General features: G+C 42.3%; 1 protein-coding gene across 4 annotated transcripts in view; it reads right to left on the reverse strand.

The window, feature by feature from the left end:
• LOC118905362 (sine oculis binding protein homolog) overlaps positions 1 to 16683 on the reverse strand; it is a 157058-nt gene that overhangs the window by 20866 nt on the left and 119509 nt on the right. The gene's annotated exons all lie outside the window — the stretch shown is intronic.

Raw genomic sequence — 16683 nt, forward strand, 5'->3', positions numbered from 1 at the left:
AGCCAGAATTGCTTTATAAATATTAACTCTTCAGAATAGCAATTACCACCATCTCCTATTTTAAAAAAAGAAAAAGAAACTGTGTTATCCCATTTAAGCATGACTTTAAGGTAGATCTAACAAAAAAAGAGTACATATACCTGCCCACATAGTTTCACTGGTCAAAGAGGCTCATTGTACATGCAAATCTAAAGAGTTTTGGTGAGAAGAATTCTCCAGAAAGTTCAGTGGACTTTGAAATATAGACCCTTAAAATTCTCCTCATGCAAATTCACTTTACGCTATTGACTGTTGGATAATGCAGTTGGAAGGGGTGTGCTGTGTTAACCAATAACACATAGCACTGAACATCATTATGTCTGGCTTCCAAGGAGAAACTTGGAATTAGTCATGAAGTCTGTGTGAGGTTTAGCTATTCCCAACCTGTGATGTTGCAGCAAGCTAGAATTATTTTTTGAGCTGTTTGCCCACTCTCTCTCAGTAGTCAGAATTTTTGGTGACATTTCTTGGCAGGCAGTCTTATTTAACAACTTTTCAAACACCAGAGAACGTTTTCCAAAAGTTTTTATGGCTTTTCCCCCCTTCAAATCTACTCCTGGCAAAAGAGAGACATCACCAAATTTATTTTAAAGTTGGGCTGCAGAACTAATTAAAGGCTGAGAGCTTTTCCCAACTGGAAATCACTAGACATCAAAGTTCAAAAAATAGTCATTCTCGGCTTCAGAAGCCATTACTTTGGAGAAATTATTGTGATTTCATTAACACATTAATTTTGTAACACCATCAGTTCTCACAGATGGTGAAGACATGATCTACAATTCAAATACGACTCTTGTTTGCACAAATGTCTTTCCTTCATATGGCATTTTAAACAAGAATTAATACGAGTAATCTTGCCATAGCTATAAACAGATAAACAGATGTCAAAATTTTCAATGGTTCTTTCAGTGCCTTACTTTTTTGACTGAACATTACATACACAATCTTTTTTTCTTTTTCTTTCTTTTTTTTTTTTTTTTTTTGGTCATTTCCTTAGCACTCAAGCCATACAGCAGCAGAGGAAGAATTGTGAAACACAGTGCGATGGTGAGTTCATTGAATTTGCTTCTCTCTTCAGTAAAGCCCTGGTTCCAATATTGCTCTAAATGGAACCCTGTTTCTGTTGAGGAGAGAGTCTGTTGTTCTGTTGCTGGTGCATGTTGCTTTTTTAACTATGGTAAACTGATAGCATTAAAAGATGATAAATTTTAGTAATGATTGGTCACATAAACAATGCAAAAACAACATATGCTGGGCATTTGATTACTCATCTCATTGAACTCTCAGCTTTCCTAGACTGTAAACAGTGGTGGCATGCTAGTATGTGATTGTGAGTGTACACACTCGTGGCAGATGTAAGTCTGTTTGTGTAAATCCACTCTTTTCCTTCTCACTTTTTTTCCCACTGATATCTGCAGGTGATATACTTGATGGTGTGAGACTGAATGACAAATACTTATTGGCACACATTAGCTTTTTGTTTAGTCTCATATGAAAATACACTTTCAAAATGCTTGTTGCAAAAAAAATAAAATCAATGCTAAGATACTCCTGTGTTTCACTACAGTGTTTCAAGTTTCTCCAGAATTAAGAGGGTTTTTTTTTTTCCATAGTTGAGATGTCTAGTTTACAAATAAGCACAGAATTGCCTCTGATGAGAAGAGACACACAGAATCTATCAGACTCTCAAAATTCTCATCTAGATAAAGGTTAAATAAACTAGTAGTGAAAACTTGATGCATGTAAGTTATTATTTTTAAAACCTGATCATTTTTTAAAAGTTAATGTATAATGACATGACGTTTAAATTCCAATATGAAATAAAGCCACCTGATTCTGTTTCAATATTAGGCATCCATAGGGAGCCTAAAATGTAAACTTTTAAGCTTGAAGTGAAGGATCAAATATAGCTTCTTTAATTATGAACTAAAAAAAATTATCAATGAATTAAGCTAATTAAAAAAATATACCAAATTTTCTGGCATATTTCTTTTGGATCGTATTTTTTAACCATAAGGGGAAAGAGTTTTCTGAAATCCTTAATTGGTCTTCAAATTGCCAGATTGAATTATTTGCCTCCAGAGGATTCCTCTGTTTCCTCAAGCTAAATAAATATTTTCAAGTAGAGTCACAAAAAATAATCTAAATATAACTTAAATGTTCTCCCTTCACTTCCTTCACTTTCAGTAATTCATTGACGAATAAGGAATGCTCACAGATCTATCCCAATTATACAATGAGGATTCTCCACCATATTTTATCTATTTCACATAAAAAGAATTACAGACATCAAAGTTTGAAGCAAATTCTATTTCATCAAATTTTCCAGTTAAAGCAAAAGCCTAATGGTTACCCTACTTGATTTTCTGCAGCATCCCACAGTGTTTAGGTAATAGTGTGACAGTTTATGACAATCTCATTTTGGGTAAGGAGTGTGAATGTGTGTGTATCCTTGTCTTATTACATTTCAATTCCGAACACTAGTCTAAAAATACAATAAGGCAATCTTTCTGGTGAAGCAAAAAATTATTTGGGAAAAAAATTGTCACTTAAGAAATAATGAATCATGTCTGTCTTACAGGACACATCGTTTAAGACTAGGTCAATGAATTTATGGCACAAATGGCTGTATCATGTGAAGCAATAAAATGCAGCACATCATTCATTCTACATCTAACTAATACACTTCTAGTAATTAAAGATTTCGTCATAAGAGCCTGAGCTGATTACTTAAGATGTGGTAGTTAGGTGAAAATATATACTGTAGATCTTTCTCTTTAATAAAAGAACATTTGCATATCCATGAAATACACAGCATGTGTCTCATGAACTATGGTTTTTCTGAACTGTGGTGTTATGGGGTATTCTTCCCATCTTTTTTCCACAGACGGCTTTAATTTTTTTTTAACTTTTTGAGGCATTATTTTTTCCCTCATTATGCCAAGAAGTACCAAAATTCCTTCAGATATTTTAGAAGATAAAGACTAAGAAGTGCAGAGCTCAACTCACTGGGCTCTGGAATGATTTCCCCCTAATTCCACCCGGCTTTGTTTCTGTTGGAATCTGGCCTCTTTGGTTCCACTTCTCTCCCTAACAGGTCCCAGATTGGACGGAGCTGAGGCTGAAGCTGTTTTAACGATGGCAATCTGGGGACAGAACAATCAGCTAATGCGAGGCTATTGAGCGAGACAGCTGAAATGCTTCGTATCACAAATACATAATGTATCACCGGGAAGACAAAAAGATCACAAAGGAGATAAACAAATGCGTATTCCATTCAGCCCTATAACAGCAGTCCTCAAAAAGATTAAGTTTACCTTCCTGGGATGTGTCCAATTCTAAACAACAGAATGAACATTTCCTTTAGTCCATTTAGAGTATTTATATTTTGGTGGCTGACTGCCAGGGTAGTACTTATAAGCTCAGTGGCCTGATGGATTCACTCCTTTCCTGTGAAATAAATGTGGCAACCTACACCGCTAAACTGCTCAAAAGACACTGCCTCAGCAGAAATATCACTTGCTCTTGATATAAGAAAACTGAAAGGCAGGACTTCTGGTTCCTATAACTCTTTCCATCTTGTATTTCCCCTGGAAAGAAAGAAAGCTATTCATGTTGGCAACTGAGCCTTTATATAAACGTCCAAAGTCAAAGCCAAAGTATGCCATGAGGTTACCCACATGGGCACGATATATACACTCTGCTGGGCTTAGAAGAAGATTCGGGTGATCAGGGAGGGAGACAGGGTTCCTAATTAACACACATTAATCAGCTGTCAGCTGTGGGAATGAACTTCATCCTTCAATGGAACCCATCCACCGCTGCCTTCTGAGTGGTAACCTGGCATCAGGCAATATTTCATTAAGAAACTCTTTTGCTGAAATCTTTCTTATCTGGGCAAAGGCATTTGCAGCAATGGAACAGTAAAAAGATATTAGCAATCTCTTGAATGCCATCAACAATCTGAAAAACAAAACAAAATCTTCGCATGCTCCTGACTTTTCACGAATACAGCACCCATGTAACAGCTCAGAAGTTGTAGCCCCTTATCCAAAATTGGAGCTTGCCATAAGAGGCTGGTTCTCTAGATCTTGGCCTGTTAAATATGGCATTGATCTTGCAGTCCAGGGCAGCTCAAAAAATCATGAGCTCACCTAAGAGTGAAGCAAAGGAGGCTGGAGAGACATGGATAGGGGTGATCAGTGTTTTGAAGGGTTTGGGTCTGCCTTACCTATAGATAGTCACCTCATAGCATGAGTTGAGGGCCTCAGACTGATCCCACCTGAATACTTGCTTCCAGCTCGACCCTGCAGTCCCATGGCCCCAGCATCAACTGTTCCTTTGGGTTTAGACTCTGCCTCCATCAGGGCCCTAATTCGGTGCACTTGGGCAGCAAAGGATGCTATAGAAAGCACATTTGATTTGGAATCAGAAGATGTGGGCGTGAGTCTGGGCTCCATCGTTCTCTCTTATGAAAATCTCAGGTTCAGTTTCTTCCTCTGTGAAATGGAGCTAATAGTAGTAACAAGCAACGCTGGTGTGCTGGGCATATCAGTAACCTTGTTGCATAGAGTAATTTTTCAGTTCCTAGCCTGCCTCCCTCATGGTTGCCGATTTCCCAGGAACATTCCATAGGTTTAAGTTCAGTTTAACTTAAGGGGAGGATGTTTTTCTGGCAGTGTGAGGAGGAAAAGGGAGGTTTTCATCTAGGCTTTCCTAGGAGTCTGCATGTCTTTGAGAGACGGGCAAACACATGCTGAACCTCACAGACTCCAGCCCCCATCCCGCATCCTGCCGTCCCAGGGGCGACAGAGGGACTAACCAGATGACAGGCCTACGTGCATCCCAGCTGCCCACCATCCTGGGAAGGCTCTATTCAGCTCCTGCTGAGCCCACTTTTTCCAAGGCCAGTCACTCTCTAATTCAGGTGAAAGCTTGATAAAGCAGCATGGCTGCTTGGAAATGAGTGTTAGAACCATTAAGATGAATAATTCCTCTTAGGCTCAACTGCTGTTTGAATAGTAGAAGCCATAAACTGTACTATTCATGTTTTATTAAAAAACAGAGCTGATGAACGATCTGCTTGACTCATTACATGGCAGAACTATCTTCCAAAGGAAGGGCCAGAAGCCACAGTATCACATGCCTTGAAGACAGGCTGACCCAAGCCCGGCATGGCAGAATGCGTGCGAGGGCGAGTCCCCACAGAGCGGTGCACCAAACTCTGATGGGGGGACCAAGTTCACCATTCCAAGTTTCCTTGCAAAGTTGGGTTACAGTGAAGGAAGGAAAAAGATGACCTAGCCTTAGACGTGCACAGCTACACAGAAATCAGGAGCGGGATTTAGAATGAGCAAGGGCTGTTTTTTTTTTTAAAGCCAATTCATGGAGAAGTTCATTTGCAAAATAAACTTTCTGCAGGTTTAGATTCCAACGTGATGATGTTTGCTACATAGTTCCTTTTGTTTAAGGGTCTTATTTGGTTTTTTGTTTTGCTTTGCAGTTTGCCTTTCTCTCTCTCTCTCTCCCCTCACATAGGATTTGGAACTCAAGGAGAGACTAACGAGCATCTTTGTTAGAATCGAACATCTCATTAGAAAGCTGCCCTGTAGGAACTTTATACCATGACTCAAGTACTACTTATCTTATAAGTTAAGCTGGATTTCAGAAACCTTGGGCCAGGTCACCAGGGCAGATCCTTCTCTTTCACACGTGCCATGAGCTCTGAAATGCAGAGCAGAGATGGGCTTGGTTTCCAGAATTTCAATGAGCGTTGACAAATGGCTCCTTACTGACCCAAGTCTCTGTTTCTACAGCCAAAGCAAGAGATGGAGTCCTGGACTGTATTCCATGACCGAGGCTCCATCCTCACAGCCAAACACATGATTCAGAAGAAGGTGACGTTTCCCTTTGTTCTGACATATTCGGTCGCCTAAGTGTATTAGTATATCATCACAAAACTCTCCACTTCATTTAAACTGGATAAATGCATCTTACCTCTTCTTAACACAGGTCACCCAGATGGAAACTGAAAAATTCAAACATTGGAAAATCTGATCCACCTGATGCCAAATGTTTGCCTCTCTGTTTTCCAGTTCTGTGGCCGTGAAAGGACACAGAAGTAGCCCAGGAGATCTCAGAGCAATGAAAGTTAGCCCTGAAGGGAACCTCAGAGATCATCTAGTCCACTCCTCCAGCCTCCAGCTCCTGGTGGGGCAGGTACTTAACCACGCTGAGCCACAGGTGCTCAGCTGTAAACTGAGATCATCCATAGTGACGCACTGCCCAGGAAACACGTGAGGAAGAAAGAACCAGCAAGTGATTGCAGACATGGAAAACGTGCCCCATAAAAGCAGAGAGCCATGTCCTACCCCATCCCCCATTGAAACGCTGCTGCCATGCCCCGTGACTCAATCTTCTCTCCTTTTTATCAACTCCAGGTATTCTGTGACCTGCCCTGAAAATTTTGCCATCACGTAATCCAATTTATTCATTCATTGAGGGCCCACCTTGTGTCAGGCACTGAGCCAGGAACCAGGGATATGAGTTAAGTAAGATGCATCCCCTGCCCTCATACAGCTTAGCATCTACAGCAGGAAACAGGAGGCCTGCACCATTTTGTTTTGTTTTTACTGAACCATCTTTGCTTCAAACTGAAGCTTGAGAAAAACTGAGCTTCTATTTGTAATGCTTTCATTTTTTCAAAGTAAGTACTGAGCTGTGCTCAAGAAGGCACTGAACTGTGAAACAATGGGAAAGATTCAGCACCTGCCCTCAAGAAACTCAGAATCTGTCTATTAACAGTCATGGGAGAAATCTGCATGCACTTCCTCTCCCCAGATTTCTTCTAAATGCAACGAACAGTTTTTAACTAAAAAATAGTCTTAATATTTTATTGTCTCAATATCTAACTCCCCTTTGCTCTTCTAACCCTGTGACTCCTCTTTTTTCAAATGTATATCTGAATCTTTTTACAGATGTATATTTACCTTGGTTATTGTAACTCTCCTTGTTTTCAAAATAGATATCTGAATCTCTTTTCAAATGTGTCTTTGATCTCCTTTATCATTACTTGCTGTTTTCTAAATGCATACTTGAATATTTGAAGTTCATTATGTGTGACTATAAGAGCCCTCTCTCTGTCTGAAAAAACTGTAGGGAGGGACCTTGGGTTGTACCTGTGTATAAAGGGAGCGCCACTAAAGTGATGTGTTTAAAAAGTGAAGTGTACTAATTATCTGGCTTCTTTTTATCTGTGGTCACTCACCTCATTTCTTCCTTCACACAGGCTTTTTAGAAAATGGCAAAAATCATATTTCAAAACACATGGCTTTAATTCCACAACACAGCTAATCGTACATCAATAATAGGACTTTTTGGAAGGACTGCTATTATTATCTGTGATATTTGAAACAGTCTCTTTTTTTCAAGGGATTTTATTTGAATCTGCCTCCCAGCCTCCTCATCCACCCAGGCTGTGTCTTGGCATCAGCGATGAGAAGCACCACTGAAATGCCATAGGACCAAGGCTGTGTGTATGCAGGTGGTCCAGGTCAAGGGCGCTGCTAGGCAGAATTCACGGCTCCTCAGCTCCCTCTCTGGTGCTTCTCAAAGGCTCGCAGCTGCTCCTAGTGACTCTCATTGATTTACCAACTATATACTGATTGCTTGAAATCTGCCAGACACCTGGCAAAGGGCTTCACCTGCAATGCTTCATTCAATCCCCTTTTAGCAGTCTTGAACATTTCTGTGCTCCTGGGTTCCAGACTGAAGCAGCTCCTACCTGTGGATGCCAGGATTGCCCCACTTCAGCCCCTGGTGTCCATTGCTGCCCAGTCCTCAAATCTCTCCAGGACACTCCATCAAAAGTTATGGCTTTTATTACAGTGCCTACTGGAAGCCCCAATTTGATGTAATAATAATAGATTATACAAGTAGCAATAGCTTGCATTATTTAAGCACTAGTAACCATGCTAAGCATGTTACATGGATTACCTCTTTTAATCTCCACAAGTACCTTAGCATATAGATCACTGGGGTTTAAATAACTTGTCCAAGATTACCTATGCAGATAAGAGATGGCAGATCCAGATTCTAACTTAGATGTGTCTGGCTTCAAAGCCCATACTGCCCCACTATCTCAAGGAGTTTGGCATTTTCCTTTAAAACTACAGAAGTAAGATGACTGACTAATACAGGCACACCTCCCTTGTTTGCACTTCTCAGATATTGTGTTTTTTACAAATTGAAGGTTGGTGGCAACCCTACATTGAACAAGTCTATCAGTGAGCGATGGTATTTGCTCACTTTGTGTCTCTGTGTCACATTGTGGTAATTCTCACAATATTTCTAACTTTTTCATCATTTTATGTTTGTTATGGTGATCTGTCATCAGTGATTTTTGATGTTACTCTTGCGAAAAGATTAAAGCTAGCATTTTTCAGCAATAAAGTATTTTTTAATTAAGGAATGTACATTACTTTAGACATAGTGCTATTGCACACTTAGACTACAGCATAGTTTAAACATAACTTTTATATGTAGTGGGAAACCAAAAAATTCATGTGACTCACTTTACTAGTATATTTGCTTTTTTTTCCAGTGGCTTGAAACCAAATCCGTAATATCTCCGAGGTATGTCTGTATTTGATAATAGCTTTGTTTTGAAATTTTAGAATTACAGACACTTAGACCTCTAAGGAACTTCACGGGTCAAGCCCAACCTATCTCCCCCAGCAAACGTGGGTTTGCTTCTACACAGATGGTCTTCTAGGTGCCCCTCATCTTCCTACGACAGGGAGACCATCCTGATTCATCCACACAGCCAAAGAGTGAATCCCACAAAGGTGATCTTTCTAAAGAGGGTTGCAATATAGTGCAGAGTCCTTTGCAGCCTGTTTTGTTGTCGGACAGCTTTGAGTGTCAGAAAGTTTAACCATTCAATGTCCCTGTCACTTCCACCCATTGATAGTAGTTCTGTTCCCCAGGGTCTCTCAGCACAGGTCAACTCCTCTTCCAAAGCTCAGCCTTTCAAATACTTAAAAAGAGCCATCATATTTTCCCCAGATTTTTATTTTTAAACCTCCCCAGTTCCTGCACCCATTCCCCAGGGACAAGTTCCCAGAGCCCTCCTATCCTGTCTGTCCTCCTGTGTCTTTTACCCAGGCATATACTTCACCTTGGTAATGCCCCTCTTAGAGGGTGGGGTCCAGAACAGAACGCAGCAGCCTGACCAGCATCGAGTCCAGGGAACTCTCCCCTCCCTCACATGGAACACGGTAGCTCCACTAACGCCACCCTAGAACACATGTGCTTTTTTAGCAGTCGTATCCCGCTGTTAGGTATTGCTTTTTCAAAACAAACATTTATTGAATGTCTGTTATGTACTAAGCCCGAAGCTTTCACTGATCTCCTTTAATTCTGACAACAAACTTGTAAAGGAGCTACTGTTTTTCCCATTTTGCTTGAAGATAAGAAAACAAATGTTCAAAGAAATGATGTGGTTTCCCTAAGGTCTCACAGCCTACAAATAATGGAGCCAGGATCCAGATCAGAACTTCCGACCCATCCTTTTTTCACTCTACCATGCTGCATGCTTCACTCTGAGTTTCTGGTCAACCAAAACCTTTTTCTTGAAAGTGCTTATCAACCACTTGTTTAATGATATAGTCAAGGCCTTTTGAGGGTAACCCATCAAGCCTACTGGTCTAGAGTTTCAGAAATCAGAAACCCTTTCCCAATTTTGAAATTTTAGTCCATTTCTGTCTTTTTGAAAACCTCTTCCATTCATCATGATAGAACAAAGATTATCCCAAAGTAAATATGAAATTATCCTCAAATTCCCTCCAAGCGGCGGGGAGAGCTAAATTTGGTGAGTGTAGCAGGTGCTCTCTGCCTATCTCTTTGCCCCCAATGTGGGATTCATAGTTTTCTTTATGGTTTCTGTTACCCTTTCCAGTATAAAGCGCATTCTCTTTATGGAGACAATGGGGAAAAAAAAAACAAATAAAAGTTGCCCAGCCTTGTCTTCTCACCCTCTTTTGTTAAACATTACACCATTTGCTCTAAACACTGATCTCTCCAATTCTGCTTCTTGCTCCTTCCATGAGCATAGCCCTAATACTTCCTTTAATTACCTTGGGCAGTTCCCCCAAGGGTTTATCCCTTCATGCACCCTTGCCTTCCTGACACAATATTCATTTTCAGAATTTCCCGCCCTCCATTTTGCCCTCCCCACCCCCACAAACTACACTGAGCCTCTGATTTGGGGAACAAATCAACCTTCCTTGGATTAAAAATGTCTGCTTATCCAAATTCTAGGGAACATGGTTGATCACATCCATGCACATTCCAAGATGGTTGTGTCAATTCTTCTTTCCATCCAAACACCAAGCTGCTCTCCCCTGTATTAATCAATATGGTGGTCAAAGTAGGATTCCTCTCACAGCTTCTCCACCTTCTCAGAACTATGCACAAGGCATGGGAAGGAGGATCAATCGCTCTGTTTCTAACAGAATGGTATTCTTAGCAGATGTCTAGGTAAATGGCCCCATATCTTGCTTAATTGCTAATTAATCTATTTTCAGTATCTACTTCATATTTTGTACTCAATTACCATCACCCCCCCCCCGCCAAGTAATTCTTTTGATGTTTCCTTTTATTTTCTTAAAATTCCCACCTTGTATTTCCCCTCAGGTGCATGGATTGCCATACAAGGATATATTTTCCAGAATTTTACCCACCTACTAGATATGTTGGTGGGAAATGGTGTTTTACATTTTAGTTCTATATGTCATCTCTCATCTAGGCATTAACCCCCCTCCAAGTCTCAGTGGTATCTCCAAGATCATTTTTATCTTTTTGTGCCCACAACCCAGGGTAACTTGGTCATTCCCACTCTTTGCATTGGTAGAGAGATGTCAGAAGCCATTGTTTGTTCCTGCTTGTGACTTTATTTACTCTTGAAAGGGACTGGCCCCTTTTTCATTATCCCATCTCCTCCTGTGTCATATCTGCTGCCTTCACTGGGTCCAGTTTTACAGGTTTAAAAGAGAGCCAACTGGTTTAACTAAACTCTTATTTACTCATTCTTTTATTAAATCTCAGTTATTAAAAACAAAGAGGAAATTCACTACTATGAAATTTCCTATGATGCATACTTCAAAATCAAAAGCACACCACAAAAATAAAACCCACAAACCCAAATCAGCAAAACACTTGACCCCCATATTCTCTCCACTGTGTTTCCAAGGGCTTGTAGAGTGTTTGACAGTAACATAATTGCAATAATGAGGAGACTTGCCGGCCAGGTTGTGGTCTTAAGCTCACGGATGTTTTAGCCCTAGGCTCAGCTTCAGGCCAGCACCAGTCGCCCGGGCCAGAGTCACCAATGGAATCCCTTATGCTCAGTTACACACAAATGTGACATTTATGGCATCTGGTGCACAATGCTACCAATTCAAAAGGCCCAGAGTACTGGGCTCACAAACTTGGGGAAAAGAAATAATTTAGGCTATCTGCTGACTTTTTAGTTAATTAAAACCAGTGTGAGAGCACCTACTTAGTGACAGTTTCTTAGGGATCTGTGAGGGATATGCTGGACTGCTTCCAACTTCAGATCCCCATGTTGGTTCCTTTGTCTCTGAAAAACTTCCTGGATGTTTGTGGACCGTAGGCTTGCCTAGTTCTCTTCCATCTTTGTTCCATGAATGCAGCCACCCTGCTGAGCTAACTACTTAACTGAAAGCCAACACTCCACTAATGCTAGATTCTCCACTGAGCATCCCTCTTACGATTCCATCCTCATAAGCAAATCCTGGGTTAGCTCCACCCAATCTCCCCATCCAGGCTGAATGTCTGAAGTGCTAAATGGTATGAAGCAAGACAATTTGGGACAAAGATATGTAATTCGTATATGTTTAAACACATCTGTTATTTCTATAACTCCTTTCTTCCAGTAAATTCAAGTGGTGCAAAAGACACTCTCACAATACCACTCACCAAAAGTCTGTAAAGAGGTCAGCAGCCAGGTAACAGACCTTATTTTAGAGATAAGGAAATTAAGACTAGCAACAATTATATATCCATTATCAGTATTTGGGTAAAAGCCCCCATCTCACAACCCGTGTATGACTAACTACATCATTCTTTGGTCTCCTCTGAAGAAAGGAAATGAAATGGAAAAGGATCCTACCATTTGACCCACTGTACAACTGTACTATTGGCTCCTAGGTGAAAAGAGAAATGAGTATGATGCACTGCCTAATCCAAATAGCCTGTACAATGGACCTCAGATCTGGTACGATACAAAAGAAGGGTATACGAGGGGATAATCGAAATATGTGAGGCTGAGCCTCTCTTCTAGTGCTTAGTATCTAAGAGTGAAAGAACAGGCGTCACTGGATATATTGTGTTACATCAAGGCACGCCCTTGGTATGGACTGGCATGTACAGAAGTGGGGAGGAACAGGAAAGGGGAGAAGGAGGAGGAGAAAAAAAAAAACGGTGTAGGAACTACCTATGTATCAGAACAGAAGCCATTAGGCGCTAAGTGCCTGCTATGGCCACTGCTCACTGCTTTCCTGCCCTGAGCAGACCGGACTCAAGGATATACCTCAAGACCTGGGGCGGGGACTCTGCCTAACAGGGACAGAGCAATGCAACAAGCCAATCAGGTTTTCTTCTCTGGTGAGTTGGGAATCAAGATGACCTCAAGAGACTAAGTAGTGGTGGGAACAGTGGCCGTGGGCAGAAAGCCCAGAGGACAGGCAGTAAGCAGAAGCGCCGGGGCAGCACAGGTGGTGAGGCAGAGTGGAGACGAGAGGGCTGGAAGTGGCACGACCGGAAGTCACGCAGCAGGAGTTGCAGGTCCTCCGAGGCCGTGTGCTAGAGCAGGAAGCAATGGTGCCTACTCCCTGGGGGCAAAAAGACAGTCCCATCGCCCAGTTCTTAGTACTGTGGGGCCACCTTTGCTGCCAGAACAATTGCCCAGGCTCCAGGAAGATGAGCAGCAATGGCTAGTCCTGCCTTGCTTGTTTCCTTGAGCTTCTCTATAGCGAGCCTCCAACTTCAAGGAGACCAAGAATCTAACCCAGCTTTACAAACTTTCTCCGATTTAAACCTGACCACGGCCCTTTCCGGTATTACTCTATATTAAAAGATGAGGGCAATCTGGGAAGGGTCAGGGACTTCAAAGTCCTTCCTGATCCCACACTACTTCCTCCTGTGGTTAAGGATCTCCTTGTGGCATCATCCTACCGTGTACCCTGCTATGGGTGTGGGGTGCCCAGGGCAGCCTCGGCCCAGGAAAGCAGGAAGGTGACACCAGGATATGCCTCTTACACAGACCTCTTTATACCAGCACTATTTCTGAGGGTCACCACAGAAAGGAAATGCGACTGCCACATCAGGTCCTTGCCTGTTCCTAATTCCACTGCAAACCCCGCCCCCCTTCTCATTGACTACTCCTGTCCCAAATCTATCACCTACAGGGGATCCTGAGAAACACCAGTCCCATCAGTGTTCTGCCCCTAAAAAAGGATTCCATGGTCAAATGAGTTTAGGAAAAGTTGCACACCCTATGCTCCTCTGGAAGATTCTCATTGCCCATTGCCATATTTAAGCCGCTGAGAAGTTCTGCAGAAAAGAAACATTTAACTTCAGTAATCCAGAGTTTCCTCAACTTTCCAAAAATAGAAATCTTTTTTTTTTTTTCCTAGTAGGATCCTGTAGAAAATCACTTTGGAAAATGCTACTGTAATGATCTGGATGCCTGTAAGACAGAGCCAGGAAACCTAGGCCTTAACATTTTTCGTTTGCTTAAAGCTTTCCTCTGTGGTACTGGGCCTGGGCCTTTACACCCCAGAGCACTGTCTTGCACATGGTAAGGCTTCCCACGTGCAACTGTTGGTTGTTTTCTGAATTGTAAGAGAAGGCGAAGGTGATTCCCATGCCTTTGCCCTTCCACATGTTCACAGGCTCTGCCCTGCTGGGAATCAAGGTTACTCGTCCCCTTGCAGCCCTTTTCTCAGCCCTACAGCTCCCTCCTCCCCTCTCATCAGCTTCCTGTGTTCATCGAGGTCTGGACCCTATTACATTTCACCCTGTGGTTTCAGCTTCTGCAGTCACTACAAACTCAATTTCTGTCCTCTCAGTTCTGGTTACCCCACACAGCCCGCCAGCCCACAGGATGTCATGAATACTGTTACCTCTCGTGTGACCTTCCAAACCCTGAAGCTACACCCAAGAGCATTTTAGGTCACACCACTGCATTTTCTGCATTATAGATGAATGCATGAGCATCTCATGGGAACCGAGGCTCCACAATCGAGGGGGCAAACTCTTAGAGCACAGCAACAAGAAGAACAAATGGCCTACCAGTATTTTCATATTCATATACAAAGGAACATCCTTATCTGTCCTGCTAAATAAAAATATAAAATCAAGAATTACTGCCCCAATCAGCCTTGCTGGCACACTGATTCTGAACTGGATTCGACTGGTCCATGAGTGTTTATTCCACTCCAAGCCACACTGGTCATGTTATCTCTTCCTCTGGCTATTCTCCACCATAGGAGAAATTCACCCTCACAGGAGTGTGTCCTACATTGGGTTACATTGTGCAAAATTGATAGCAGGAACACCACTTAGCAGAATATTTCACCCCACTGTATTGAGGCATGCTGCCAACTAGGCACAGTGGATGAAGAGATTTAATTTTGTCCATTGTGTAAATAATGTGTATCCCAAGCATCTGGAAGAGTGTTTGGCACATAGTACTCAGTAAATATTTGTTGAATGAATAATAAAGTGAACTAACAAATGAAAAAGAAAAAAGAAAAAAAGAGTGTGTCCTAAAGGGCCAGGAGAACTGTGGTCTCAAAAGGAAAACGGGTGGTTAACTATCCCTGGGCTAAGTCCATTTTTCTAATCAGACACCTGCATCCTGTAACACATACTTCGTAGCCTGATAAACCCAACAGGAGCACGGAGGCCCTAATACTGTGATTTCTAACAGATCACCTACTCTCCCAAGTCCTATCAGTTGGAAGTAACTCAAATTCTTTCCTAAGTCCTGTTAACAATGTACAGTCATTTTATCCAACAATCTGACTGAAAAGGGTTGCGACAATTGTCTAATGAGAAAGCCTAGTACTACCTAAGCTGCCCATACCTATGTTTCTAGACACTTTAAGAGAACACGGGCTTGGCCCTGGGAGAGTCAAAATGAGCCGTGGAGGGAGGAGACTCGTTGGCTAATTGAGTTTTTTGCTTAGCGCCAGTGAGACGTGAGACGTGAGCTCGGATTGGAATTCCATTATGGGTTTTTAATAATTAAACATTACATGTTTGGAACCTTACTCTTCTGTATTACTTTTTAAATATTAATCTATTTACATCAGCCGGACTTCCTGCAGCTTGACACGCAGTAAATGGGAGTCACACTGAGACAGACAACTGTGTACCTAGCTTAAGACATCTTTGATGTTCAGTGACAGTAAACACGACACTAACCCTCAGTTCAACCCGGTCCTGTAGCATGATTACCCCCCCCCCTTTGAGAAGGTAGTTTCTTCCATTTTCCAACACACTCATTATTACACTGACTTTTTAAATTAGCAAGAATCCAAATTCGTCTTATTTGGAGAGTTTTATAATAAGGTCTCCCCCTTGAGACCTCAGAGGGGCGAGGGGCACCCTGCCCTCTTCAGAACCAGGGTTGGAAATGGACGAGGAAGGCACCTGAGGGTTTCCTTGGCTACTACCCCACACTGTGATGAGATGCCAGCAGAAAAATTCAGAACCCGGAGTACACATAAAAACCTCATCAAGGGCTAAACCTGCTTTACACAGTGCCCTCATGCCGAGGGGACGTCTCCTCGGGTGCCCTGCAGCCACGGTCCTCCTGGGGAACGCTGCTGCTTCCGCTGCGGCCTTTCCACCTCCCATTTCATCCCTGTCAGCAGCTCCCCGGGGCCCTTCTCTCTGCTGCTGGGGGGTTTCTGACTCTGGTTTTTGCTGCCTGTCCGTCCTCTCCTGGCTCCAACCCAGAACATCCTGGAGACAGAGAGAGGGCTTCCCGAACGCCTGAATGCAACAGTGGACGGCCTGAGGCTGGTCATCAGTGGAATTTGGGATTCTAGGCCAGTCAGGATGATCAAAGGCCGTCTAAATCCAAGGACGGGGAGAACACACGCAGCGAGTGTCCACTGCCCCGGAGATTATGGACCCCGCTATCTCCGCAATTAAGGTGATCAGCAGACCCACGTCTCTGCACGCCCCTCGCAGAGCGCACCATAGAACAGTCTCCGATTTGGTTTCAACTTAAGAATTTTATTCCCTTTTAAGACAAAGCTAGCCGGGCAGACCGGCGATGGTCTGTTTTAAAGAGTAAAACTCCATCTTATTTAATAAAAAAAGATGTAGGATTCAAAGTGGAAAATTACATGGGAGCTACCCTTGTTACAGAAAAAGGGCCCCCCTACCCGACTGCCCACCTCTGTGACCACAGAGGAAGCCGGGAGTACTGACACCCCCCAAGAGGTTAAACATAAAAATCTCTACCAAATTCAGTATATCTTTCTATTGTTTTACCTGTCAGTACTATTGAATGGCTTATGCAAAATACCTCATTGCAAATGTCTC

Source organism: Balaenoptera musculus, chromosome 12 (genome assembly GCF_009873245.2).
Source record: "Balaenoptera musculus isolate JJ_BM4_2016_0621 chromosome 12, mBalMus1.pri.v3, whole genome shotgun sequence".
Taxonomy (NCBI): Eukaryota; Metazoa; Chordata; class Mammalia; order Artiodactyla; family Balaenopteridae; genus Balaenoptera; species Balaenoptera musculus.